This window comes from Oryctolagus cuniculus, chromosome 5 (assembly GCF_051225735.1).
Source record: "Oryctolagus cuniculus isolate XC-2025 breed Fujian yellow rabbit chromosome 5, ASM5122573v1, whole genome shotgun sequence".
Classification (NCBI taxonomy): domain Eukaryota; kingdom Metazoa; phylum Chordata; class Mammalia; order Lagomorpha; family Leporidae; genus Oryctolagus; species Oryctolagus cuniculus.
In genome coordinates, this window is record NC_142871.1 from 85,656,204 (window position 1) to 85,683,470 (window position 27,267).

The following is a 27,267-nucleotide window of genomic DNA, read 5'->3' on the forward strand; positions in this document are numbered from 1 at the left end:
ATCTCATGTCTCGGCCCAACTAAACACCTGAAAATGGACCAATGAAAGTACCCACGTGCTCCTGAGAAAGAAGGAAGAGAAAGAAAGCAGAGTGGTTTAGAATTTGACATCAGCTCAATTTAAATAGTCAGGATGACTTCTTAAACGATTTTTTATTTGAAAGAGTAACAGGGTGCAGGAGGGGAAAGAAGAGAGATTTATCTTGCTTCTGTTGGTTCATTCCCTAAATGCTTGCAGCAGGTGGGGCTGGTCCAGGCTGAAGCCAGGAGCCAGGAACTCCATCTGGGTCTCCCATGTGGGTGGAAGAGACCTAATTACTTGGGCCATCATGGCTGCTTTCCCAGGTACATTCATCAGAAGCTGGATCAGAATGGAGAACCCAGGACTCAAAACCGGCACTCTGATATAGCGTGCTGCTCTTCCAAGTGGCAGCTTAACCTGTGGCAGCGACCTACTCACTGGTAAGCACAGTCCAATTAGTGTTCTAAAAGGCAACACCATTGAATTAGAGTTCCTTTCTCTTGGAAAAGGTGACTGTTCCAAATATCTTTCCACTCATTACCACTAATCCTGCCCAAATTGTGTATTGAGTGATCAAGTAAAATTATACTTAATAATTAGTGGTTTTCATGCATCTGGTATGCCCAAAACAGATGTAAATTCTGGGAAACATACAATAACGATCACATGAAGGCACTGGACAGGAAACAAAGGCAGATTCTGTAAGGTTAATAACCGAGCCAAAAGAATGATACAATGAGAGTTTCCAAGACTTTACGGATTTTAGAAGAGTAGATTCTGGTCAGTGCTGAGGAAGGTGATTGAAACTCTTACAGAGACTTTCATTCCTGTTGTCCAGAAACAAATTTCAGAGCAGCCAAAGACACTGGAAACAGAGTGGACTTGCAGAAAGAAGAGATCTAGAGAGGTAGGAAAAAGCAATTCTTTGTGTAAACTCTGCCTGAATCTCTGGCTGATGGCTGTCCCCTGAATTACATTGTGCATGGTAGACTAAAGATGGATATTTAAGGATTTAAAAAAAAAAAAAACTACACTAAGATTTGGGCTGTATTTCAAGAGACAGAATTTGCAGTTTAATTCAATCAATTGGCTTACAGAACATAAAAAGACAATACTCATCAAAAGACTGTAACAGAATTCAGTCTCTATTCACCATATCAGGCTGAAATTCAAAAAGTTCTTGACAAAGAGCAATAAAATCTAGGCTATTTAAAGAAAAAAGACAATGGAACCGGCCATGATGTTAAAAATAACATGAATTTGCTGGCGCAGCGGCTCACTATGCTAATCCTCCACCTGAGGCACTGGCACTCCGGGTTCTAGTCCCGGGTGGGGTGCCGGTTCTGTCCCGGTTGCCCCTCTTCCAGGCCAGCTCTCTGCTGTGGCCAGGGAGTGCAGTGGAGGATGGCCCAAGTGCTTGGGCCCTGCACCCGCATGGGAGACCAGGAGGAAGCACCTGGTTCCTGGCTTCAGATCAGTGCAGCACCGGCCATAGCGGCCATTTGGGGGTGGTGAAACAACGGAAGGAAGACCTTTCTCTCTGTCTCTTTGTCTCTCTCTCTAACTCTGTCAAAAAAAAAATGAATTTTTAAGTAGCTATTAAAACTGTACTCAATGATATGGTAGAAAGTATGCTTCAATATTCAAAGAGACAAAAAATTTTAAACAGAGAAACAAAAGTTTTAAGAAAGACCAAAGCTGGGGCTGACATTGTGAAGCAGTATTTAAAGCCTACATCTGTGACGCTGGCAGCCCAGAAGGGTGCTGGTTGGTATTCTGGCTGCTCCACTTCCCATTCAGCTCCCTGCTTTTGTGCCTAGGTAAGCAGTGGAAGATGACCCAATTCCTTGAGCCCCTGCACTCACTAGATGGAGTTTCAGTCTCCTGGCTTCTGCCTGGCCTAGCCCCAGCTTTTGTGGACATTTTGGGAGAAAACTGATGGATGGACGGACAATCTCTCTCTCTCTCTCTCTTTCAACTCTGCCTTTCAAATAAATAAGTCTTTTAAAAAAAGAGAACACACTGAAAGTTTCAAAATTGAAATATAGAATATCTGAATAAAACTATTCATTGTATCATCTTAACAGCAGAATAGAGATGACAGAAGAAAAGTTAGTAAATTTGCTGATAAATCACAAGAAAGATCAGTGGCAAGAACATTCAGTTGCTTACAGAACTTACTTTCATCTCACATTACCAAGCTATGACTCAGAAATACTTAATGAAATGAGGTGGGTGTTTGGTGCAGTTAAGATGCTGCTTGGGACACCTGTGTGCTATCTTGGAGAGCTTGAGTTCGAGTCCTGGTTATGCTTCTGATTCTAGCTTCCTGCTAATATGCACCCTGGGAAGCATCAGGTGATGGCTCAAGTCATGGGATCCCTACCACCCATATGGGAGATCTGGATTGAGTTCAGGGCTCCTGGCTTCGACCTGGACCAGCCCCAGCTATTGTCACATTTGGGGAGTGAACCAGTGTGTAGAAGATCTTACTATGTCTCTGTAAGACTCTCTCCTTTTCAATCTGCCTCTGTAATTTAAATTAAAAATCCACGTGTAACCAATATTCAAAAGGAACAGTACTGCTATATACCAATTAATAAAGACTAGGCCGGCGCCATGCCTCACTTGGTTAATCCTCCGCCTGCTGCACCAGCATCCCATATGGGAGCCAGATTCTAGTCCTGGTTGCTCCTCTTCCAGGCCAGCTCTCTGCTGTGGCCCGGGAGTGCAGTGGAGGATGGCCCAAGTGCTTGGGCCCCTGCACCTGCATGGAAGACCAGGAGGAAGGACCTGGCTCCTGCCTTTGGGTCAGCACAGTTCCAGCTGTAGCAACCATTTTGGGGGTGAACCAATGGAAGGAAGACCTTTCTCTCTGTCTCTCTCACTGTCTAACTCTATCTGTCAAATAAATAAAGAAAAAAAAAAGTCAATTGGAGGTTGGTATCTATTTCTCCTTATTATAAAACAATTTAAGCCTTTTTAGGATTTTAAAATTTACTACTTTAATTGCCATGATATGTTCCTGAAATCAAAGCTTTTTCCAATTAAAGTCACTTATAATATTTCATTTTTATCTCTTGCAAGATTTCTATGATAATGAATATCCAGATTATAATAATGCCTGAAGGCTGGCACCGCGGCTCACTAGGCTAATCCTCCGCCTTGCAGCGCCGGCACACCGGGTTCTAGTCCTGGTCAGGGCACCGGATTCTGTCCCGGTTGCCCCTCTTCCAGGCCAGCTCTCTGCTGTGGCCAGGGAGTGCAGTGGAGAATGGCCCAAGTACTTGGGCCCTGCACCCCATGGGAGACCAGGAGAAGTACCTGGCTCCTGCCATCGGATCAGCGCGGTGCGCCGGCCACATCGCGCCGGCCGCGGCAGCCATTGGAGGGTGAACCAACGGCAAAGGAAGACCTTTCTCTCTGTCTCTCTCTCTCACTGTCCACTCTGCCTGTCACAAAAAAAAAAAAAAATAATGCCTGAAATGTATTGAGCATTGATATTCTAGACAGTTTACTTGGATTTACATCATATACTTCTCAAATCAATCTTAAGACTAGTAATTGCTTTCACATTATTTGTATAGATGAAGAAACTGTAATGTTATCTTAGTCCCATGGCACATACCTAGCCAATGGTATTGTCAGTATCCCTGAAGCCAAAACTCTGTGCTTAGCCCTAATATTGTATTACCTCCTTAATTATTATCCATTTTGAAATCAGATCAGAGTGGCAATAATGAGACTCTATCTCTTTAGTGGCAATAATGAGACTCTATCTCCTTAAGTGCAAATACAAGTGAATTCAATACTTAATTCACTTAAGTACAAGTGAGTTAAAGCTGTGTTCTTAATTATAAATGGTTTTACCATTTGCCAGTTATTTAATCTATTCAAGTGCTTTCCAAAAACTAAGCATTTAATGAAGTGTGACTGATGACTATTAAAGTACTCATCTTCAAAATGTTTATACATTGCTGTGTGAACTCTGCTCAGGATAAACAGAGATTCTTAAACACTATTATCAGTAGGTCACCTGCCATATTTTTTTTGTCTGATTTAATGGTTACAAAATACATTAATTAGGATGATTAATCTATAGCATATTTTGGAAATACAAAGTAACTACTAAGTATTTCATGTTTTATTGACTTTTGATAAAACATATGTAATGGGTTCTTTATGTGCTATTGTAAAAATAATTCTGAGACCACTTGGGGTTATCCACTTAAACACGGTTTTGCTTTCAAGGCAGGGGGAATGATTTGGCCTAGCAATTAAATTGTCCATGTTCTATTCAGCTTCTGATTCCAGGTTCCTGTAAATGTGGATCCTGGAAAGTAAGCAGTAATGGCTCAAGTGACTGAAGTCCTGCTACTCATGTGAAACAGCATTGTGTGCATTTTTGGAGTGTACCAGTGGATAGGTTCTCTCTCTCTCTCTCTCTCTCTCTCTCTATATATATATATATATCCAACTTCCTGACCAGTTTCCAATGTTACCATCAAACCTTTTGTCTTACCCACTCTTTCCATTTCCTTTATCGTTTATTTTATTATTTATCTTTCCAACTAGAATATAATAACTACAGATTAGGGATATTTGTTTTACCAACAGATAAATCCAAAGATCCTAGAACAGCATGTGACATGTAGTAGGTACACAACATATATTTGTTGTTAAAATGATTTTAGAATATTACCTTAGGAAAAAAATACAGAATATAAAATATCAGTCTCTGTCCATCTTCTGTGATAAAAAGTATATAAATAATTTTATCTAATCAATATTCCAAACGGCAATGAATATTATAAATATAATTCCAGGATTTAATAATAGCAGGCAAAAGGTAACTTGTCAAGTTTAGGGACTCAGGCTCCACCCTGGGAGGCTCATGTTTTCCCCATATACTTGAGAAATTCTGGTAGTCCAGACCTCTCATTAGGGTATTATTATTTCTGGGTTTGCTTGTGAAGGTATTTCCACAAGAGTTTGGCATTTGAAGCAATAGCTGAATACGGAAGATCTGCCCTCATCCAATGTGGTTTCCACTCTGTTAGTACCATTAATCCATGATTTTCAGACTTAATTGTTTGGATGAGCTCAGGAGCCATATCCTAGTTAAACTGTAGAAACTATGAATTTTTTAAGCAACAAAATACACTTCCAATAAAGAAAACAACTAATTATATGACCTTAGGGAGCTTAAATTTCAGACATATTTCATATTATACTGTGTAGGAAAATTCTGCCAAAGGCAGAAGGCATTTTGAAAATGAAGAAAGGAGCAGAAAAATCCAGGATTATGCAGAGTAATTTTTTAGGGATTTAGGCACAGTTGCTTAGTCTGAGGTGGCAGCAAGCAGATCCTCATGCCATGAGGCAGCAGAAAAAGGATTATTTAAGACAAAGATCACCCATGCGTAACTGGAAGGCACTTGGAGTTTTTCAAGAAATACTAACATTCCAGATGTCGAGTGAGAGACATTCCAAGTGTCAGGTATGAGCAGCAGTTAATCTTAATGGCTTTGTATATCAAAAGGGGCTTGTGATGACTGTCAGTGTCACCCAAAGATCAAGATAATAGTTACAACCAAAATGGGCACGGGCATGTCAGGCCAGCCCCTGCATGTACTATCTGTTTTTTAAAAGTATTTAGTTCTTTAAGGAAAATCTGTATTTTTGTGTAAGATTCAATAATCTCAGTATTAATGTACATAGTAATATTCCTATGTATGTGGTGGTTAGTATGAAGAGGTCTATATGTATATGTATGGGTAAATTATTGGTTGGAAATAAACAGATTGATGGAAAATATCAAATGGCTAGTATATCTTGGACCTCAGTATGGGAAATAATTTACTGGATGACTCAGTCAAGACACTTAGGACTTAAAATTTTATTAACAGTAAACAAAAATATTTGTATGAAAATGGATGATAGCAAAATATTTAATGACTGATAGAGTCACTAAGTTAAATTGAATGGCACTTGTCAGTCAGGATGCATACCAGTTTCAGGGTGTTCACCTCATATCCACCTGACTGTCCATCCCTGGTACTTAAAAAACAAGAAAAAAAAAAACCTTCCTGAAGTTTATTGATCCTTCACTTCAATAATGAATGAAAGAATGGTGGGACAATAACATTTTTAACAAGAAACACCCAAGACAGTTTAAGTGAACATGTCCATTTATTAGCAATCAGGTTCAAGCTTTTATAGGGTAGGCAAAGGGGAGAAATAGCACAGGGTAGAAACAGAAATTCTATTGAGCAGAAGGAGTGGTGGCGCCAAAGCCCCTTACCAATTGTCTTATAGGTCACATAGCTCCTAGAGCTGTCTTACACAACTTGCCCACATCCAGGAGTTGTTTAACAGATGGTTACAAGGCCCCTCAGCTGGAATTGGAGGTGGGAAAAATGTGCCTGGGGTCCCTACTACCTGCCAGCAGTCAGGTCGTATGTGGGTCTCAGTGTGCTGAGTCCTCAACCAGGGTTTTTCCTGGGTGGCATGGTATGCCATGCCCTCTGGAATCTGCATAGGCTAGGTAGGCAGTCTTCCAGCCAGGCACAGGATCACCCACACCCTTGTGTGAAAACTTTGTCTTAGTCTGTTTTGTGTTGTTATAACACAATAGAGGGGTAATATATAAAGAATGAAAATTTACTTTCTCATAGTTCTGTAGTCTGGGAAACCCAAGATCCAGGTGCTAATGGGCTTGGTGTCTAGTTAGGGTCTGATCTCTGCTTTCAAGATGGCAGAAGACTGGAAGTGCATGAACACATTTCTAAGAGCCCTTTTTTTTGTAGGCATTAATCCTCATGACTCAAACACCTCCTGTTAGTCCCATCTCCCAATTCTCTTACATTGGAGACCAAGTTCCAGCATTAATCTTGCAGTGGGCAAACACATTCATACTGTAGCAGATCTGAATTAAGAAGAAAAAGAAAACAAGAGCATTAGAGAGTGTTCCAAAACTCAGGGGAAAGAATCTTCAGGTGACAGGTTGCTGTGTCAAGATATTGCGATTTTGGACTATGGCGGATTTGACTGCTTCGACTATGGAAGTTTTATCTTAGTGAGGTTTCTGAGGCAATAGTTTTGTGATTCTTTTGAAATGTCTCTGGGGCCCCCGCTTTGAAAATGGCAAGACAATATGGAAGTTGGAAAGTCCAAGTAATCATAACTGGAAAGAACAGAATCTAGCAGCTGGTAAAGGCTATTAGATATTAGAGTAACATGTTCATTTGGCAACTAAAGACAAATAGGAAACAAGAGAAGTTCTTTATTTGCTGGCAGTCACTGAGTAACAGGCTGTACATTTCCAGCCACTCTGAGAAAGATGAACCTTGCCAACACCATCAGTAGAGCCTGCCAGATGGTAAGTAGCCACCAGGGAAAAGAGAATTACAGCTGAACAGCCAACACCTCATTTGTTGAAAGACACCTTTTAGATACTTAAATCCACTTGCCAATGCAAGGAACAGAGGAAGCATTAGACGCTATTACTGATAGCACTGATCTTCACTTAGCCTGACATAGGATAACGAAAAGGACTCAGAATTTTTTCAAACATGATTTTCCTAATTGTGTATTTAATTATGTTGTAAGTAAAAACAAAACATGGAAATTCAAATAATGAAATATGTTTTAAATTGGGATTTTTTGAATTGAGTACCCATAAAGCATGTTTAAACACAATGTGGTTTTCTTGTGAGGTGTTTTACATAGAGTTTGAGATTAGACATATTTAATGCAGGAGAATGGATGAGTATAGATGTTTTTAAAAAAGTTCAACCATTTTCTTTTTTTGTTTTTTTGTTTTTTTTTTTTTTGTTTTTTTTTTAACTTTTATTTAATGAATATACGTTTCCAAAGTACGAATAATGGATTACTATGGCTTCCCCCCCATACCGTCCCTCCCACCCACAACCCTCCCCTTTCCCACTCCCTCTCCCCTTCCATTCACATCAAGATTCATTTTCGATTATCTTAATATACAGAAGATCAGCTTAGTATACATTAAGTAAGGATTTCAACAGTTTGCTCCCACACAGAAACATAAAGTGAAAAATAATAGATGATTTTTTTTAATGATGATGAAATCAGATCAGACCTATTGTCATGTTTAATCCCAGTGAGAGTCAAGTTGGGAGTTGATAGTTTCTTTTCTTTTCTTTTCTTTTTTTTTTTTTTTTTTTTTTTTTTTTACAGAGGATCAGTTTAGTATGCATTAAGTAAAGATTTCAACAGTTTGCACCCCCATAGAAACACAAAGTGAAATATATTATTTGAGTACTCGTTATAGCATTAAATCTCAATGCACAGCACATTAAGGACAGAGATCCTACATGAGGAGTAAGTGCACAGTGACTCCTGTTGTTGACTTTACCAATTGACACTCCTGTCTATGGCATCAGTAATCTCCCTATGCTCCAGTCATGAGTTTCCAAGGCTATGGAAGCCCCTTGAGTTCTCCGACTCTTATCTTGTTTAGACACGGTCATAGTCAAAGTGGAGGTTCTCTCCTCCCTTCAGAGAAAGGTACCTCCTTCTTTGAAGACCTGTTCTTTCCACTGAGATCTCACTCACAGAATCTTTTGCCAGAGTGTCTTGGCTTTCCATGCCTGAAATACTCTCATGGGCTTTTCAGCCAGATCTGAATGCCTTTAGGGCTGATTCTGAGGCCAGAGTGCTATTTAGGGCATCTGCCATTCTATGAGTCTGCTGAGTATCTCACTTCCCATGTTGGATCACTCTCCCCTTTATTTATTCTATCGGTTAGTATTAGCAGGTACTAGACTTGTTTATGTGCTCCCTTTGACTCTTAGTCCTTTCATTATGATCAATTGCGAACTGAAATTGATCACTTGGACTAGTGAGATGGCATTGGTACATGCCACCTTGATGGGATTAAATTGGAGTCCCCTGGTATATTTCTAACTCTACCATTTGGGGCAAGTCAGCTTGAGCATGTCCCAAATTATATATCTCTTCCCTCTCTTATTCCTACTCTTATGTTTAACAGGGATCACATTTCAGTTAAATTTCAACACTTAAGAATAACTGTGTATTAATTACAGAATTAAATCAGTCATATTAAGTAGAACAGACAAAAAAACTACTAAGAGGGATAATGTATTAAGTTGTTCATTAACAGTCAGGGCTATGCTGATCAAGTCACCGTTTCCCATAGTGTCCCTTTCACTTCAACAAGTTTCCTTTTTGGTGTTCAGTCAGTTGTCACCGATCAGGGAGAACATATGGTATTTGTCCCTTTGGGACTGGCTTATTTCACTCAGCATGATGTGTTCCAGATTCCTCCATTTTGTTGCAAATGACTGGATTTCGTTGTTTCTTACTGCAGTATAGTATTCTAAAGAGTACATATCCCATAATTTCTTTATCCAGTCTACTGTTGATGGGCATTTAGGTTGGTTCCAGGTCTTAGCTATTGTGAATTGTGCTGCAATAAACATTAGGCTGCAGACCGCTTTTTTGTTTGCCAATTTAAATTCCTTTGGGTAAATTCCAAGGAGTGGGATGGCTGGGTCGAACGGTAGGGTTATATTCAGGTTTCTGAGGAATCTCCAGACTGATTTCCATAGTGGCTTGACCAGTTTGCATTCCCACCAACAGTGGGTTAGTGTCCCTTTTTCCCCACATCCTCTCCAGCATCTGTTGTTGGTAGATTTCTGTATGTGAGCCATTCTAACCGGGGTGAGGTGGAACCTCATTGTGGTTTTGATTTGCATTTCTCTGATTGCTAATGACCTTGAACATTTTTTCATGTGCCTGTTGGCCATTTGGATTTCCTCTTTTGAAAAATGTCTATTGAGGTCCTTGGCCCATCTCTTAATTGGGTTGTTGGTTTTGTTTTTGTGGAGTTTCTTGATCTCTTTGTAGATTCTGGTTATTAACCCTTTATCTGTTGCATAGTTTGCAAATATTTTTTCCCATTCTGACAGTTGTCTCTTCACTCTCCTGACTGTTTCTTTTGCAGTACAGAAACTTCTCAATTTGATGCAATCCCAATAGTTAATTTTGGCTTTGACTGCCTGTGCCTCCCGGGTCTTTTCCAGAAACTCTTTGCCTGTGCCAATATCTTGAAGGGTTTCTCCAATGTTCTCTAGTAACTTGATGGTGTCAGGTCGTAGATTTAGGTCTTTAATCCATGTTGAGTGGATTTTTGTGTAAGGTGTAAGGTAGGGGTCTTGCTTCATGATTCTGCACATGGAAATCCAATTTTCCCAGCACCATTTATTGAATAGACTGTCCTTGCTCAAGGAATTAGTTTTAGATCCTTGATCAAATATAAGTTGGCTGTAGATGTTTGGGTTGATTTCTGGTGCTTCTATTCTGTTCCATTGGTCTATCCATCTGTTTCTGTACCAGTACCATGCTGTTTTGATTACAACTGCCCTGTAGTATGTCCTGAAATCTGGTATTGTGATGCCTCCGGCTTTGTTTTTGTTGTACAAGATTGCTTTAGCTATTCGAGGTCTCTTGTGCCTCCATATAAATTTCAGCACCAATTTTTCCAGATCTGAGAAGAAGGTCTTTGGTATCTTGATTGGTATTGCATTGAATCTATAAATTGCTTTTGGGAGAATGGACATTTTGATGATATTGATTCTTCCAATCCATGAGCATGGAAGATTTTTCCATTTCTTGGTATCCTCTTCTATTTCTTTCTTTAAGGTTTTGTAATTTTCATCGTAGAGATCTTTAATGTCCTTGGTTAAGTTTATTCCAAGGTATTTGATTGTTTTTGTAGCTATTGTGAATGGGATTGATCTTAGAAGTTCTTCCTCAGCCATGGCATTGTCTGTGTATACAAAGGCTGTTGATTTTTGTGCATTGATTTTATACCCTGCTACTTTGCCAAACTCTTCTATGAGTTCCAATAGTCTCTTGGTAGAGTTCTTTGGGTCCCCTAAATAAAGAATCATGTCATCTGCAAAGAGGGATAGTTTGAGTTCTTCCTTCCCAATTTGTATCCCTTTAATTTCTTTTTCTTGCCTAATAGCTCTGGCTAGAACCTCCAGAACTATATTGAATAGCAGTGGAGAGAGTGGGCATCCCTGTCTGGTGCCAGATCTCAGTGGAAATGATTCCAACTTTTCCCCATTCAATAGGATGTTGGCTGTGGGTTTTTCATAGATTGCTTTGATTGTATTGAGGAATGTTCCTTCCAAACCCAGTTTGCTTAGAGTTTTCATCATGAACGGGTGTTGTATTTTATCAAATGCTTTCTCGGCATCTATTGAGAGAATCATATGGTTTTTCTTCTGCAGTCTGTTAATGTGGTGTATCACATTGATTGTCTTGCGCACATTAAACCATCCCTGCATACCAGGGATAAATCCCACTTGGTCTGGGTGGATGATCTTTCTGATGTGTTGTTGCATTCTATTGGCGAGAATTTTATTGAGGATTTTTGCATCTATGTTCATCAGGGATATTGGTCTGTAATTCTCTTTCAGTGCTGCATCTTTTCCCGGCTTAGGAATTAAGGTGATGCTGGCTTCATAGAAAGAATTTGGGAGGATTCCCTCTTCTTCAATTGTTCTGAATAGTTTGAGAAGAATTGGAGTTAGTTCTTCTTTAAATGTCTGGTAGAATTCAGCAGTGAATCCATCTGGTCCTGGGCTTTTCTTTGTTGGGAGGGCCTTTATTACTGTTTCAATTTCTGTCTCAGTTATGGGTCTGTTTAGGTTTTCGATGTCTTCCTGGTTCAATTTAGGTAGGTTGCATGTGTCCAGGAATCTATCCATTTCTGATAGGTTTCCCTGTTTGCTGGCATACAAGTCCTTGTAGTAATTTCTGATGATTCTTTTTATTTCTGTGGTGTCTGTTGTTACATTTCCTTTTTCATCTCTGATTTTATTGATTTGGGTCTTTTCTCTTCTTTTTTTAGTTAGTTGGGCCAATGGGGTGTCAATTTTGTTTATTTTTTCAAAAAACCAGCTCCTCGTTTGGCTGATTTTTTGTAATGTTTTTCTTGATTCAATCCTGTTGATTTCTTCTCTGATTTTAATTATTTCTCTTCTCCTACTAGATTTGGGTCTGGTTTGCTGTAGGTTTTCTAGATCCTTGAGGTGAATAGAAAGCTCATCTATTTGGTGCCTTTCCAATTTCTTGATGTAGGCACCTATTGATATAAACTTTCCTCTTAACACTGCTTTTGCTGCGTCCCATAAGTTTTGGTATGTTGTGCTGTTATCCTCATTTACTTCCAGAAAGTTTTTGATTTCTCTTTTGATTTCTTCTATGACCCATTGTTCATTCAGGAGCATGTTGTTCAATCTCCATGTGTTTGCGTATGCTCTAGGGATTCCTGAGTTGTTCATTTCCAACTTCATTCCTTTATGGTCTGAGAAGCTGCATGGTATGATTCTAATTCTTTTGAATTTGCTGAGACTTGCTTTATGGCCTAGTATGTGGTCAATCCTAGAGAAGGTTCCATGTACTGCTGAGAAGAATGTATAATCTTTAGCTGTAGGATTGAAAGTTCTGTATATATCTGTTAGATCCATTTGGGCTATAGTGTCGTTTAAATCTACTGTATCCTTGTTGATCTTCTGTCCTGTTGATCTGTCTATTTCTGAGAGTGGAGTATTGAAGTCCCCCAGTACTATTGTATTGGGGTCTAAGTCTCCCTTTAAGTCCGTTAACAAATCTTTTAGATAAACCGGTGCCCTGTAGTTAGGTGCATATACATTGATAATTGTTATATCTTCCTGTTGAATTGATCCCTTAATCATTATGTAGTGTCCCTCTTTGTCTCTCTTAATGGTTTTTGTGGTAAAGTTTATGGTGTCTGATATTAAGATGGCTACGCCTGCTCTTTTTTCATTTCTGTTGGCATGGTATATCTTTTTCCAGCCTTTCACTTTCAGTCTGTATGGATCTTTGTTGGAAAGATGTGTTTCTTGTAAGCAGCAAATAGATGGGTTTTGTTTTTAACCCAGTCAGCCAAACGGTGTCTTTTAACTGGACAGTTCAGGCCATTCACGTTCAATGTGACTAATGATAAGTGGTAACTTTGCCCTGCCATTTGCCAAAGATAAGTTCTAATATATGCTTTGAATTCCCTGTGATCTTTTGCTGTGAGCTTTCCTTCCTTGGTTTCCTTCCTTTACCTTCTTTCATATTGATGACCGTGTTTCTTTGTTTCTGTGTGTAACACATCTTTAAGCATCTTTTGCAGGGCTGGACGAGTGGCAACAAATTCTTTCAATTTCTGTTTGTTAAGAAAAGTCTTTATTTCACCTTCATTCACAAATGATAGCTTTGCAGGATATAATATTCTGGGCTGGCAGTTGTTCTCTCTTAGTACCTGGGCTATATCTTGCCATTCCCTCCTAGCTTGTAGAGTTTCTGATGAGAAGTCAGCTGTGAGTCTGATTGGAGATCCTCTGAGAGTAATGTGACGTTTCTCTCTTGCACATTTTAGGATCTTTTCTTTATGTTTCACTGTGGAGAGTTTAATTACAACGTGCCGTGGTGAGGGTCTCTTTTGGTCGTGTTTATTAGGGGTTCTGTGAGCTTCCTGTACTAGGATTTCTCTGTCCTTCTCCAAACCTGGGAAATTTTCTGCTAATATCTCACTAAAAAGGCCTTCTAATCCTTTCTCCCTCTCCATGCCTTCAGGAACTCCTAGAACCCGAATGTTGGGTTTTTTAATAGTATCCTGAAGATTCCCGACAATATGTTTTAGATTCCTAATTTCCTCTTCTTTTCTTTGGTCTGACTGTATCCTTTCCTGTTCTCTGTCTTCTAAGTCCGATATTCTCTCTTCTGCTTCTCCCATTCTGTTTGTAAGGCTCTCTATTGTGTTTTTCATTTGATCTATTGAATTCTTCACTTCAGTCACTATCCCAGTTTCCTGTTGTACTAGTTGTTTCGTTTCATTTTGATTCCTCCTTAATATTTCATTTTCACGAGAGAGATTTTCTATCTTGTCCATTAAGGATTTCTGTAGTTCAAGAATTTGTTTTTGAGAACTTCTTAATGTTCTTATCAATTTTTTGAGATCTGCTTCTTGCATTTCTTCTATGTCATCATCCTCATAATCTTGAATTGGGGTGTCTTTTTCATTTGTGGGCTTCATGGTGACTTCCTTGTTTTTATTACCTTGGTTTTTGCGTTTGTTATTTGGCATATTGGAGATATTTGGTTTCTTCACTGTGGTGCTTTTTCTTGTTATACTATGACTCTAGATTAAGTGGACTATCTGTTTTTGATGGAGCCTTAGGGCTTGAGATGGGTGTGGCCTGAGAGCTCTGTTTGGTGTGCCAAAGGTGACACTCCCAGGTTAGGCGTGGTAAACCTCTCTCTCTCTCTCTCTCTCTCTTTTTTTTTTGATTCAACAGGGAAGTTATTCTGCACAGCTGAACAAAGTTGGAGGTAGTTAGCAGGCAAATGATATACCCACAGGAGCCAGAGATCAGAAGCTCTTTCCCAAGGACCACACAGGGAATCTGTTCGGCCCTTAGAGTGGGCTCAAATTCTCCTTCAGTCTCCCACTGGGTTGCCAAAGTTACGGAATTGTAGCGTCTCTGGAGAGTGCTCACGTGAATTCCGTGAGTTCTCTCCCCCACCGTCTCTTTTTTCACAGTCTCAGTTCAGTAGCACCGTAAATTTACTAAGTCCTAATCTCCTGTTAATTCGCCCCACCCAGAGTCAGGTTTTACTGCTAGGCTCAGGGCCGGTGCAGACCTGAGGTCGCTCTGCTTATGACGTATGTCCAAGATGGCGCCTGCTCTTTGTCTTGCTCGCCCTTGAGAGGTGAGCGGAGAGAGAGAAACCCGTGTCCGTACCAGTCACCTTTTTTTTTTTTCCTCTCTCTCTCTTCCAGTTAGCTTGGTGAAGTCCCCCCCGCCCCGGGGGTCGTTCCCTCTAGTCTCCTCTCTCCGCTTGCCTGCCGGTGTCTCGGGTTATTGAGGTTCGGCTCACCTCGCGTTCCAGCGCTGGTGTGTTGAGTCTGCTGCTGATGTCCCGAACTGTGGGCTCCCACGCTCTCCACGCAGGTCTGCTCCCCTTCCAGCGCCGATGTGTGGACTCGGAGCCCTGGACTTCCCAAGTCTCCCCGCTGTTGCACTCCCCTTCGAGCACTTGCGCGCAGACCCTGCAGCTTGCGCAGCTCAGTCCCGCGGCTCGGCTTCCGCGGCTCAGTCCCGCGGCTCGGTCCTGCGGTTCGGCTTTCGCGCGCGGTGGGCGACCTTGTTCTCCCGGTAGGTCCTCCGATTCACGCCCACTGGATCCAGAAGAGTTTTGTCTGCAATATTTTCCTGGTTCTTTTTTCTGAGGCTACCGTAACTCCCCTTTTATTAAACTAAATTTTCCCGGACTATCGGTGCGCGCCCTCACTATTCCGCCATCTTGGCTCCCAAGGCCCAGCTGTTTAGTTCAACCATTTTCGCAGTTTATTTTTTCATATTAATGTAATATTAATGCAAAGAGAGCAGATTCAATGTATTTCACAAATACAATTTTAGGAATATATTGATATTCCCTCTTTCCCTCATATTTTCTCCCAGTCTCCCTCCTCTCCTCCTCCTTTTCCTTCCTTCCTTCCCCCTTCCTCCCTTGCTTCTTTCCTTGCTTCCATCTTTGTCTCTTTTTTTTCTTTTTTAGTTTTTGAGATAACATATTTTTAGTCAGCGTTACAGTCAAGGGCTTAATGCTCCACTAAAGAAAGAGATCAACAAGCAAAAGGACCCTAATTCAGCTGTAATATAGATAAGGATTATAAATAATAATTAAATGTAAAAATGACCATTTCACCCATATACATTTTTAAATAATCACAGATAATTAAAACTATGTTAGTATAACATTCTTTTTTTTTTTTTTTTTTTTTTTTTTTTGACAGGCAGAGTTAGTGGGAGAGAGAGAGAAAGAGAGAAAGGTCTTCCTTCCGTTGGTTAATCCCACCCCCCAAATGGCCACTATGGCCGGCGCGCTGCACCGATCTGAAGCCAGGAGCCAGGTGCTTCCTCCTGGTCTCCCATGGGGGTGCAGGAGCCCAAGCACTTAGGCCAAACTCCACTGCTTTTCCAGGCTACAGCAGAGAGCTGGACTGGAAGAGGAGAGCCAGGACAGAACCAGCGCCCCAACCAGGACTAGAACCCAGGGTACTGGTGCTGCAGGCGGTACTATAACATTCTTAACCAATAGTTTGACAAAGAAATGAAACAAGATTTGACAAAAATGTATTTAGGCAAAATTGATACAAGCAGGCATTTTTTTATGCTTCTGTTTTTTGATTTTTTAAAAAAATTTTAGATCCAAGAGATAAACAAGAACATGTTACTTTTCTGTGTTTGCCTTATTTCAGTATGCATGATGTGCTCCAATTGCATCCATTTTGATACAAATGGTAAAATTTCATTCTTTTTATAGCTAGGTAATATTCTATTGTGTGTATACACATATAACTATATATAGATATATACATGTATTTTCTTTATCCATTCATCTGAAGTGTCACTCCCCCTCTTTGTGGAGGAACGACACAGGACCCTGCGCTGTTCTTTTGTCTGCTCGGCCCTTCCCGGGTTTGCTGCTGGTTCTTCCTGGGTTGGCTACCGACCCTTCCACCTCCGTGGAAGGGCAGTTCCTCCTGCCACTTTCCCCACTTCTGCGGGGGAGCGGCACACCGCCGGCTGGCTCTCTCGGGGGCTGCTCAGATGTTATCCGGATGTTCCCCTTAGATGTTCCTGGTGCATGTTGTCTCTCTCCTCCTTTATAGTCCTCTTCCACCAATCCCAACTCTGCTACCCACACACCGAGTACGCTGCTCTCCTCCAATCAGGAGCAGGTCCTGCTGTTTATTGGTTGAACTGGAGGCAGCTGTGTAGAAGCTGTTTCCTCCTCTCCCAGCGCCATATTGTGGGAGAGCAGATGCATAAAATAAGTCTTAATTCGAGTAACAGTCTAGTCCCAGTTGCTCCCCACACTGAAGATGTAAAATTTGGTTGATTCCATATTTTGGTTATTGTGAACAATGTTTCTATAAACATGGTGGTGCAAGTTTCTCTTTGATCAACGTGTTCATATCTTTTGGGTCTATACCCAGGACTGGAATTTCAGGATCACATGACAAGTGTATATCTAATTTTTTGAAGAAACCTGCATATTATTTTCCATATTGGCTGCACTAATTTACATTTCCATCAACAATATATAAATATTCTTCTTTGTCCTTGTCCTTATAAATATTTGTTACTCTTTTTTGGATAATAGCCATTCTTACAGAAGTGAGGTGATTTTTTTAACTTTTATTTAATAAATATAAATTTTCAAAGTACAGCTTTTGGATTACAGTAGCTTTTCCCCCCCATAACCTCGCTCCCACCTGCAACCCTCCTATCTCCTGCTCCCTCTTCCATCCCATTCACATCAAGATTCATTTTCAATTATCTTTATATACAGAAGATCAATTTAGTATATACTAAGCAAAGATTTCAACAGACTGTACCCACACAGACACACAAAGTATAAAGTACTGTTTGAGTACTAGTTATATCATTAATTTACATAGTACAACACATTAAGGGCAGAGATCCTACATGGGAAGTAAGTGCACAGTGACTCCTGTTGTTGATTTAACAATTGACACTCTTGTTTATGGTGTCAGTAATCATCCGAGGCTCTTGTCAGGAGTTGCCAAAGCTATGGAAGCCTTTTGAGTTCGCCAACTCCGATCTTATTTAGACAAGGTCATAGTCAAAGTGGAAGATCTCTCCTCCCTTCAGAGAAAGGTACCTCCTTCTTTGATGACCCGTTCTTTCTACTGGGATCTCACTCGCGGAGATCTTTCATTTAGTTTTTGTTTTTTTCTATTTTTTGCCAGAGTGTCTTGGCTTTCCATGCCTGAAATACTCTCATGAGCTTTTTAGCCAGATCCGAATGCCTTAATGGCTGATTCTGAGGCCAGAGTGCTGTGTGATTTTGATTTGCATTTCCTTGATGGCTACTGATGTTGAGCATTTTTTTTCATTTATTTGTTGGTCATTTGTATTTCTCTTTTGAGAACTGTCTATTGAGAACCTATGCTCATTTCTTAACTGGATTGTTTGTTTTATGTTGTTGATTTTTTGAGTCGCTGATATAATCTGGATATTAATTAATCCTTCTTAAGACAGTAGCTTGAAATCATTTTTCCCATTCTGTTGTATTTTTTCTTCACTCTATCAATAATTTCCTTTACTGTGGAGAAGCTTCTGAGTTTGAATAATCCCACTTGTTTAATTTTGCTTTAGTTGCAATTTCTTTGGGGGTCTTATTAAGATGTCATCACCTATACCAATGTTTTAGAGTATTTGCCCTTCATTTTCTTTGGGCAACTTCATGGTTTCAGGTCTTAAATTTAGTTCTTTGATCCATCTTGAGTTGATTTTTTTGTATGGTGGGAGGTATGGATTTAATTTCATTCTTCTGCATATATGCACATCCAGTTTTACTAACACCATTTATTGAAAGATATCCTTACTACAATGTATGTTCTGGACACTTGTCAAAAATCAATTGGTTGTATGTATGTAGATTAATTTCTGGGCTGTTTATTCAGTTCCAATGATCTATGTGTTGGTTTTTATGCCAGTATCACACTGTTTTAATTACTATTGCTTTGTAGTATGCTTTTAAGTCAGATATTATGATAGTTTCAGCTTTTTTTTTTTCACTCAAGATTGCTTTAATTATTCTGGGTCTTTTGTAATTCCATATGAATTTTAGGATTGTTTTTTCTAATTCTGCAGAGAACATTATTGGTATTTTGGTAGGTATTCCATTGAATGTGTAGATTGCTTTAGGCAGTATAGACTTTTTTTTTTTTTTTTTTTTTTGACAGGCAGAGTGGACAGTGAGAGAGAGAGACAGAGAGAAAGGTCTTCCTTTTGCCGTTGGTTCACCCTCCAATGGCCGCCGCTGCAGCCGGCGCACCGCGCTGATCCAATGGCAGGAGCCAGGATCCAGGTGCTTTTCCTGGTCTCCCATGGGGTGCAGGGCCCAAGCACCTGGGCCATCCTCCACTGCACTCCCTGGCCATGGCAGAGAGCTGGCCTGGAAGAGGGGCAACCGGGACAGAATCCGGCGCCCTGACCGGGACTAGAACCCGGTGTGCCGGCGCCGCAAGGTGGAGGATTAGCCTATTGAGCCACGGCGCCGGCCCAGTATAGACATTTAAATATTGATTCTTCCCCAATCTGTGAGCACAAATCTTTCAATTTGTGTGTACGTGTGTGTTCTTGCTGATTTCTTTCATCAATGTTATAATTTTCATTGTAGAGATATTTCACTTCTTTGGTTAGAGTTATTACTTAATATTTGGTATATTTGTGGCTTTTGTGAATGGCATTTTTTCCCTGATTTCTCTTTCAGTGAATTCATGATTAGCATTTTAAAAATCCACTGTATTTTGTATGTTAATTTTGTAACATGCAAGTTTATTGAATTTATCCATCAGTTCTAATAGCTATTTAGGGTTTTCCATGTATAGCATCACGTTATCTGCAAAAACAGATATTTTTAATTTCTTTTTTCCAATTTTAATGCCTTTTATTTCTTTCTTCTCCCTAATTGCTCTTGTTAATACTTTCAGTACTATGTTGAATGAGAGTGGTGAGAGTGTACATCCTTGTCTTGTTCCAGAACTGAGGGGAAGTGCTTTCAACTTTGCCCCATTCAATATGATATTGACTGTTGATTTGTGATATATCTCCTTCACAGATTTGAGGTATGTATCTTCTACACCTAATTTGCAGAGCATTTGTATCACAAAGGGGTATTGAATCTTATCAGACTGTCTTTCCACATCTATTGAGATGACAATATGCTTTTTGATTTTTCATTCTGTTGATGTAATTTATGGTGTTTATTATTGCAAATGTTGAACCATCCTTGGATCTCTTGGATAAATCCCACTTGATTCTGATGTATGATCTTATTGATGTGGTTTTGGAGTCAGTTTTCTAGTGTTTTGTTAAGACTCGTTGCATGTATTTGAATCAAGGATATAGGTCTATAGTTTTCTTTTTGTGTTGTGTCTTTGGTTTTGGTATGAGTGATGCTGTCCTCATAAAAAATTTTGTGGAGTTCCAGCCTGTTCAATATTTTGGGATAGTTTGAAAATATTGGATTTACTTCCTCTTTGAATGTTTTGTAGAATTCAGTAGTAAAGCCATCAGGTCTTGCACTTTCACTTTTTGGAAGATATTTAGTTTCATTTCTTATGATGAGTCTATTTAAATTGTCTATATCTTGTGATTTAATATTGTTATATGTATCCAAGAATTTATCCTTTTTTTTTTGGATTTCCAGTTTCTTATGATACTTTATATTTCAATGGAATTGGTAATATTGTCTCATTTTTCATCTCTGATTTTTAGTTGAGTTATTTATTTTTGTTGGTCTGGCTAAACATTCATCTATTTTGTTTATCTTATTTTCTAAAAATCAACTCTTTATTTTGTTGAGTTTTTTAGTTTAATTTCATTTGTTTCTGCTCTGATTCTTTTTTTTTATTTTTTTATTTTTTTATTTTTTGACAGGCAGAGTGGACAGTGAGAGAGAGAGAGACAGAGAGAAAGGTCTTCCTTTGCCGTTGGTTCACCCTCCAATGGCCGCCGCGGCGGGTGCGCTGCGGCCGGCGCACCACGCTGATCCGATGGCAGGAGCCAGGAGCCAGGTGCTTCTCCTGGTCTCCCATGGGTTGCAGGGCCCAAGCACTTGGGCCATCCTCCACTGCACTCCCTGGCCACAGCAGAGAGCTGGCCTGGAAGAGGGGCAACCGGGACAGAATCCGGCGCCCCGACCGGGACTAGAACCCGGTGTGCCGGCGCCGCTAGGCGGAGGATTAGCCTAGTGATCCGCGGCGCCGGCCTCTGCTCTGATTCTTATTATTTCTTGCCTCCTCTTTCTGATTTGGGGCTTGGTTTATTCTTATTTTTCTATCTCTTTGAGATGCATAATTAGATAATTTATTTGCTATATTTCTCTTTTTTAAATGTAGGCACTTACACTATATTCTTCCTTCTAAATACTGCTTTCACTGTTCCCCACAGGTTTTGATATGTTGTATTTTCATTTATTTTAAAAAAGCTTTTGATTTCCTTTTTAATTTCTTCCATGACCCATTGATCATTCAGTGGCATGTTATTTATTTTCCAAGTATTTATGAGTCTGAGAAGATATATTGTATGATTTCAATCTTTTTATTTCCTGACACCTGATTTGTGGCCCAATATGTGTTCTGTTCTAGAAAATGTTTCATTGCTGATTAGAAGATTGTGTATTCTATAGCTGTTCAATGCAATGTCCTGTAAATGTCTGTTAGGTCCATATGCTCAGTAGTATGTTTCAGTTCTGATGTACCTTCATTCATTTTCTGTGTGGATGATCTGTCCATTGTTAAGAGTGTAATGTTGAAATCAACTACCATTATTGTATTGAAGTCTTGTCTCCTTTTCAGTTTAAAAATATTATGTGTGTGTGTGTGTGTGATTTTGTGTTGGGTACATGTATGTGATTTTGTGTTGGATACACATATATTTATGATTGTTACATCTTCTTGCTGAAATAAACCTTTTATCAAAATATAAGGTCTTGTTTCTTTTTGCAGTTTTTGACTTAAAGTTTGTTTTATCTGATACAAGGGTAACTACTGTTGCTCATTTTTGGTTTCCATTCTAGTTTGTCACTTTTAGTCTACATGTATCTTTATCTGTGAAGTGAGTTTCTTGTTGGCAGCATATACTGAGGTATTGTTTTTTTATCCATTCAACCAATCTAAGTCTTTCGGCTGTTGAATTTAATCCATTTACTTTGAGAGTTAGTTTTTTTTTTTTTTTTTTTTTTTTTGACAGGCAGAGTGGACAGTGAGAGAGAGAGAGACAGAGAGAAAGGTCTTCCTTTGCCGTTGGTTCACCCCTGAGATGGCTGCCACGGCCGGCGCACTGCGCTGATCCGAAGGCAGGAGCCAGGTGCTTCTCCTGGTCTCCCATGTGGTGCAGGGCCCAAGCACTTGGGCCATCCTCCACTGCACTCCCGGGCCACAGCAGAGAGCTGGACTGGAAGAGGAGCAGCTGGGAGAGGATCCGGCGCCCCGGCCGGGACTAGAACCCAGGTGCTGGTGTCGCATTCGGACGATTAGCCTAGTGAACTGTGATGCCGGCCTGGATATAATATTATTTTAAAACATTGAATATATCATCCCATTCTCTTCAGGCCCATAGGATTTCTGCTGGGTAATCTGATGTTAGCCTTATTGGTTTTCTAAATATGGACTTGATGATTCTCTTACTTTAGAATTCTCCCCCTTGTACTTAACTTTTGACAATTTGACTACAATATGCCTTGGAGAAATCTTTTTTGGTTGATTCTCCTTGGGGTCTTTTGAGCTTCCTGTTTCTGGATGTTCATATCTCTTTGAAGACCTGGAAAATTTTCAACCATTAGTTCATTTAACAAGTTCTCAATGCCTTTATCCTTCTCTTCTCCTTCAGGAATACCTGTAGATAATTATTTGGTCATTTAATGGTATCCCAAATTTCACATAGATCTTCTTCATTCTTTTTTTTAAGATTTATTTATTTACTTGAAAGTCAGAGTTACACAGAGAGAGAAGGAGAGGCAGAGAGAGAGAGAGAGAGAAGAGGTCTTCCATCTGCTGGTTCACTCCCCAATTGGCTGCAACAGCTGGAGCTGCGCCAATCCGAAGCCAGGAGTAAGCAGCTTCTTCTGGGTCTCCCACGTGGGTACAAGGGCCCAAGGACTTGGGCCATCTTCTACTGCTTTCCCAGGCCATAGCAGAGAGCTGGATTGGAAGTGGAGCAGCCAGGTCTCAAACAAGTGCCCATATGGGATGCCAGCACTGCAAGCAGGGCTTTATCTGCTATGCAGCAGCGCCAGCCTCTTCTTCATTCTTTTTAATTCTTATGTCTATTTTCGTCATATTGGATTATTTCAAAAGTCTTCTCAAAGTCAGAAATGCTTTCCTCTAATTGGTCTATTCTGCTGTTGAAGCTCTCAATTGTATTTTCTGTTTTACTGATTGAAGATTTTAACTCCAAAATTTCTATTTCATTTTACTTAATGATTTCTATTTCCTTAGTAATATTTTCATTCATGTCATTCATTGTATGTATGTCATTCATTATTTTTTTCTTTTTTTTAAACTTTTATTTAATGAATATAAATTTCCAAAGTACAGCTTATGGATTACAATGGCTTCCCCCCCATAACGTCCCTCCCACCCGCAACCCTCCCCTTTCCCACTCCCTCTCCCCTTACATTCGCATCATGATTCATTTTCGATTCTCTTTATATACAGATCAGTTTAGCATACATTAAGTAAAGATTTCAACAGTTTGCTGCCACACAGAAACATTAAGTGAAAAATACTGTTTGAGTACTCGTTATAGCATTAAATCTCAATGTACAGCACACTAAGGACAAAGATCCTACATGAGGAGTAAGTGCACAGTGACTCCTTTTGTTGACTTAACAAATTGACACTCTTGTTTATGGCCTCAGTAATCACCCTAGGCTCTTGTCATGAGCTGCCAAGGCTATGGAAGCCCCCTGAGTTCACTGACTCTGATCATATTTAGACAAGGCCATGGTCAAAGTGGAAGTTCTCTCCTCCCTTCAGAGAAAGGTACCTCATCCTTTGATGACCCACTCTTTCCACTGGGATCTCACTCGTGGAGATCTTTCATTTAGGGTTTTTTTTTTTTTTTTTTTTCCCCAGAGTGTCTTGGCTTTCCATGCCTGAAATACTCTCATGAGCTTTTCAGCTGGGTCCGCATGCCTTAAGGGCTGATTCTGAGGCCAGAGTGCTGTTTAGGACATCTGCCATTCTATGGGTCTGCTGTGTATCTCACTTCCCATGTTGGATCATTTTCTATTCTGTTGCATTGCTTTGAGTTTCCTGACAATCATTATTTTCTTTTTTTTTTTTTTTTTGACAGGGAGAGTGGACAGTGAGAGAGAGAGACAGAGAGAAAGGTCTTCCTTTTGCCGTTGGTTCACCCTCCAATGGCCACCACGGCTGGCGCGCTGCAGCTGGGGCATCACGCTGATCCAAAGCCAGGAGCCAGGTGCTTCTCCTGGTCTCCCATGGGGTGCAGGGCCCAAGTACTTGAGTCATCCTCCACTGCACTCCCTGGCCATAGCAGAGAGCTGGCCTGGAAGAGGGCTACCGGGACAGAATCCGGCACCCCAACCGGGACTAGAACCCGGTATGCCAGCGCCGCAAGGCGGAGGATTAGCCTATTGAGCTGCGGCGCCAGCCACAATCATTATTTTCAACCTACTTCTAGCATTTCATAGACTTCCTTCAGTTCAGCTTTTGCAGGTATCATGCTGTATTGCTTTTTCATGTTTCCTGTGTCTCTACATTGATGGCTCTGCATCTGGTATAATAGCTCCTTTTTCTTTATGGGAGAGGTTTTCTTGGAAAAGAATTTATAGTTCAGAAAAAAATGCAGGATTTTACTTGATTTGTTTCTTTGGCTTTGGTTCTAGGTGAGCCCAAATGTGCAGCCTTCGAGTGATTTATTTTGCTTTAATCATGACATGTCAGTGGTGTCTACAAGTGACACAGTGATCTAGTCTGTTGCATTTCATGGAGCTAGAAGTGTGACTTTGAGAAGAATGTGGGTATCCTGGGGTGTGTATCTCAGTCCACAGAGAGTTTGGGATTAATTACACTGAGGATTGTGATAGCCAGAGTCTTGTTGCTGGTATTAAGGGAGACAAAGGGGACTGTCCTCTTGTCCCACTGGCAATTGTTGTGATTCTAGGACTGTGTGATGTAACTTCCTCAGGCCTTGCTAGGAGAATGCAGCTAGTGATGTAGCTCATAACACCAATAGCTCTAGTCCAGGGAATGGGGAATGTGAACTGAACCCTGCTCTAGTCTGATAGGGTGACTATAATGTATATAGCAGATTTTCCTTGGGCAGTTATAGGTTTATAGCAGTTGAATGCAGGTAACTTCTTCCCTAGTTCAACCAGGAGATTTCCAGTATATTTGAAATTAGAACTCATTGTTACATTCCTGGTATTGCAGGATACAGTGAGGTCATTACCCATATCTCCCAGTGTGGGATCAGATTTTAAAAATATATTATTATTTATTTGAAGGAAAGAATTACACAGAGATAGAGGGAGGGAAGGAGAGAGACAGGAAGAGAGAAACAGAGAGAGAGAGAGAGAGAGAGAGAGATCCTCCATCTGCTGGATCACTCCCAGATGGCCACAATGACTGGGGCTGGGGCAGGCCAAAACCAAGATCCTAGAGCTTCATCCTGATCTTCCATGTGGGTGCAGGGGCCCGAGGATTTGGGCCTTCCTCCCCTGCTTTTCCAGGCACATTAGCAAGGATATATGGATCTGAAGTGGAGCAGCCAGGGCTTGAACTGGCATCCATATCAAATGGTGGCATTGCAGACAGTGGCTTAACCTGCTGCCCCAAAATACCTGCTCCTGGGAGCAGAGTTTTCACAGGCTGTTGCTTGTGTTAGCCCATAGAAGCTAAGGGACCCCCATCCTGTCTCATATGGAGTGAGAGCAGCTCTGAGGCTAATGCCCTTAAACTCCCACAGTTTCAGGATGCACTCTGCCCCATAAGTTGCCATGGCTCTGACTCTGATCACTTCTGGTAGCAGTGTGCACAGATTTGTTGTGTAACATTTCATAGCCAAGTTCAGTGCTCTGTGTGGGTGGGGCAGGGGAGTGAGGCAATGTGGTTTTCCTTCTCAGAATCCAGCAGGTGCTCAGACCCCAGTTAGCACCGCAGGCTGAAGTTACATTCAGACGCTGACTGTGGAAATCCTCCCTCAGCTAAAGCTGTGGATGGAAGGGCATGTGGCCTAGGCAGATTTCTTAGCTGCAAACAGAGTAGACACATTTTTGTGTTTACATTTTTATCTTCCATCAATGAGAAGTAGCATTTTGGTCAATAGGATCTTTCCCCTGATCTTTTCCCTCAGTTTCTGAGGGATTCGTTCTGTTCTCCCAATGGACAAAGAGGAGGATTTCCACTTTTCCTCCCTGAAGTCCTATTCTATTTTTGACCTGGCTTTACAGTCTTGCCTTATCTAATATCACATATCTTTTTCCTGATACATTCTGTCTGATTTCTATTCCTTCTCTCTGGGGAATTTATTTCAGAACCTGCCAGGTTTTCTCAGATCTTGCACTTCATTCAAAGTTGCTTTTGTCATCTTACTTGAAGTGACATTCTGCACCCTTCCACTTATACAGATGTCCAGTCTCAAGTTTACAATTATCAAACATCTCATATCTCATATAGACTTGGATAAAAAACAGAAGAGGGGATGCGCACTTACAAGCCAAGAGATTTTTACTGACACTTTCATGGCATAGTCTCTGTCACAAAGGATAGTAGTATTTATTTGAAAGTAGATGTATGCTGGTAAATATTTAATAGCTGATCCTCCATAGTGGGGTGAGGGGGACTGTAAGCACATCAGGACAGACACTTGTGTGAGCTGCTTACATGACCGAGTGTCACTGCCTCCTTAAATTTTGTGCTTAGGACACTCCAGGTCCTGATGTGCACATGTATATATGTAAGTTTATTATAGATTTAACTTGCATAAAGAACATATTACCCACAATTTCTACATATTAATAAATTTAAATAAAGTACACAATTTCAAGTTTCGCCCAAGCAAGACGAGTAGGTTCTAGATATCTGCTGTACCACATTGTACCTGTTGTCAACAATAATGTGTGATACACTTGAAACATTGTTACAAGAGTAGATTGCATGTTAGGTGTTCTCACTATAATCAGACTAAATTAAATTAAATTATTTTTAAAAAATGATGCTTTCCCACAACATTTCAATATACAAGAAATCAAAACGGAAGTCAGAGGCATGTGGGTGAGCAGCTGTGTCAGTTTTGGCTGAAAGCATGTAACTATTTCTGGTTAATGAGTTCCAACTGGTAGCAATCTGTGTTGGTTCTAGAATAAGTCACCAATGATTATGAGATGGGACCCATTTGGTCACTTTGTGTTTCCAGTGAAAAAAAAGAAGCACAGATTCTGCAAATAAATGCTATTTGGGATCATTTTAAAGCTAGCAAATTAGTTAATATAGATATAGTTGATATCAATACTATAATTCATAGTAAAAATCTTATGATCAACCCTTTGCTGATACCTTTGCAAAGAAATATGCAAATGTAAATTAAGAAAATT

General features: G+C 40.3%; 1 long non-coding RNA gene and 1 pseudogene across 1 annotated transcript in view; both read left to right on the forward strand.

The window, feature by feature from the left end:
- The first annotated feature begins 290 nt into the window (after positions 1 to 290).
- LOC149126563 (uncharacterized) overlaps positions 291 to 27,267 on the forward strand; it is a 43,660-nt gene continuing 16,683 nt past the window's right edge. Inside the window, exons 1-2 of the long non-coding RNA XR_016233426.1 lie at positions 291 to 461; positions 860 to 928. This is a non-coding gene — a long non-coding RNA (uncharacterized LOC149126563). The remainder of the gene's footprint in view (positions 462 to 859; positions 929 to 27,267) is intronic.
- The window catches only part of LOC108177348 (ubiquitin-conjugating enzyme E2 variant 1-like), a 32,512-nt pseudogene continuing 12,608 nt past the window's right edge, over positions 7,364 to 27,267 (forward strand).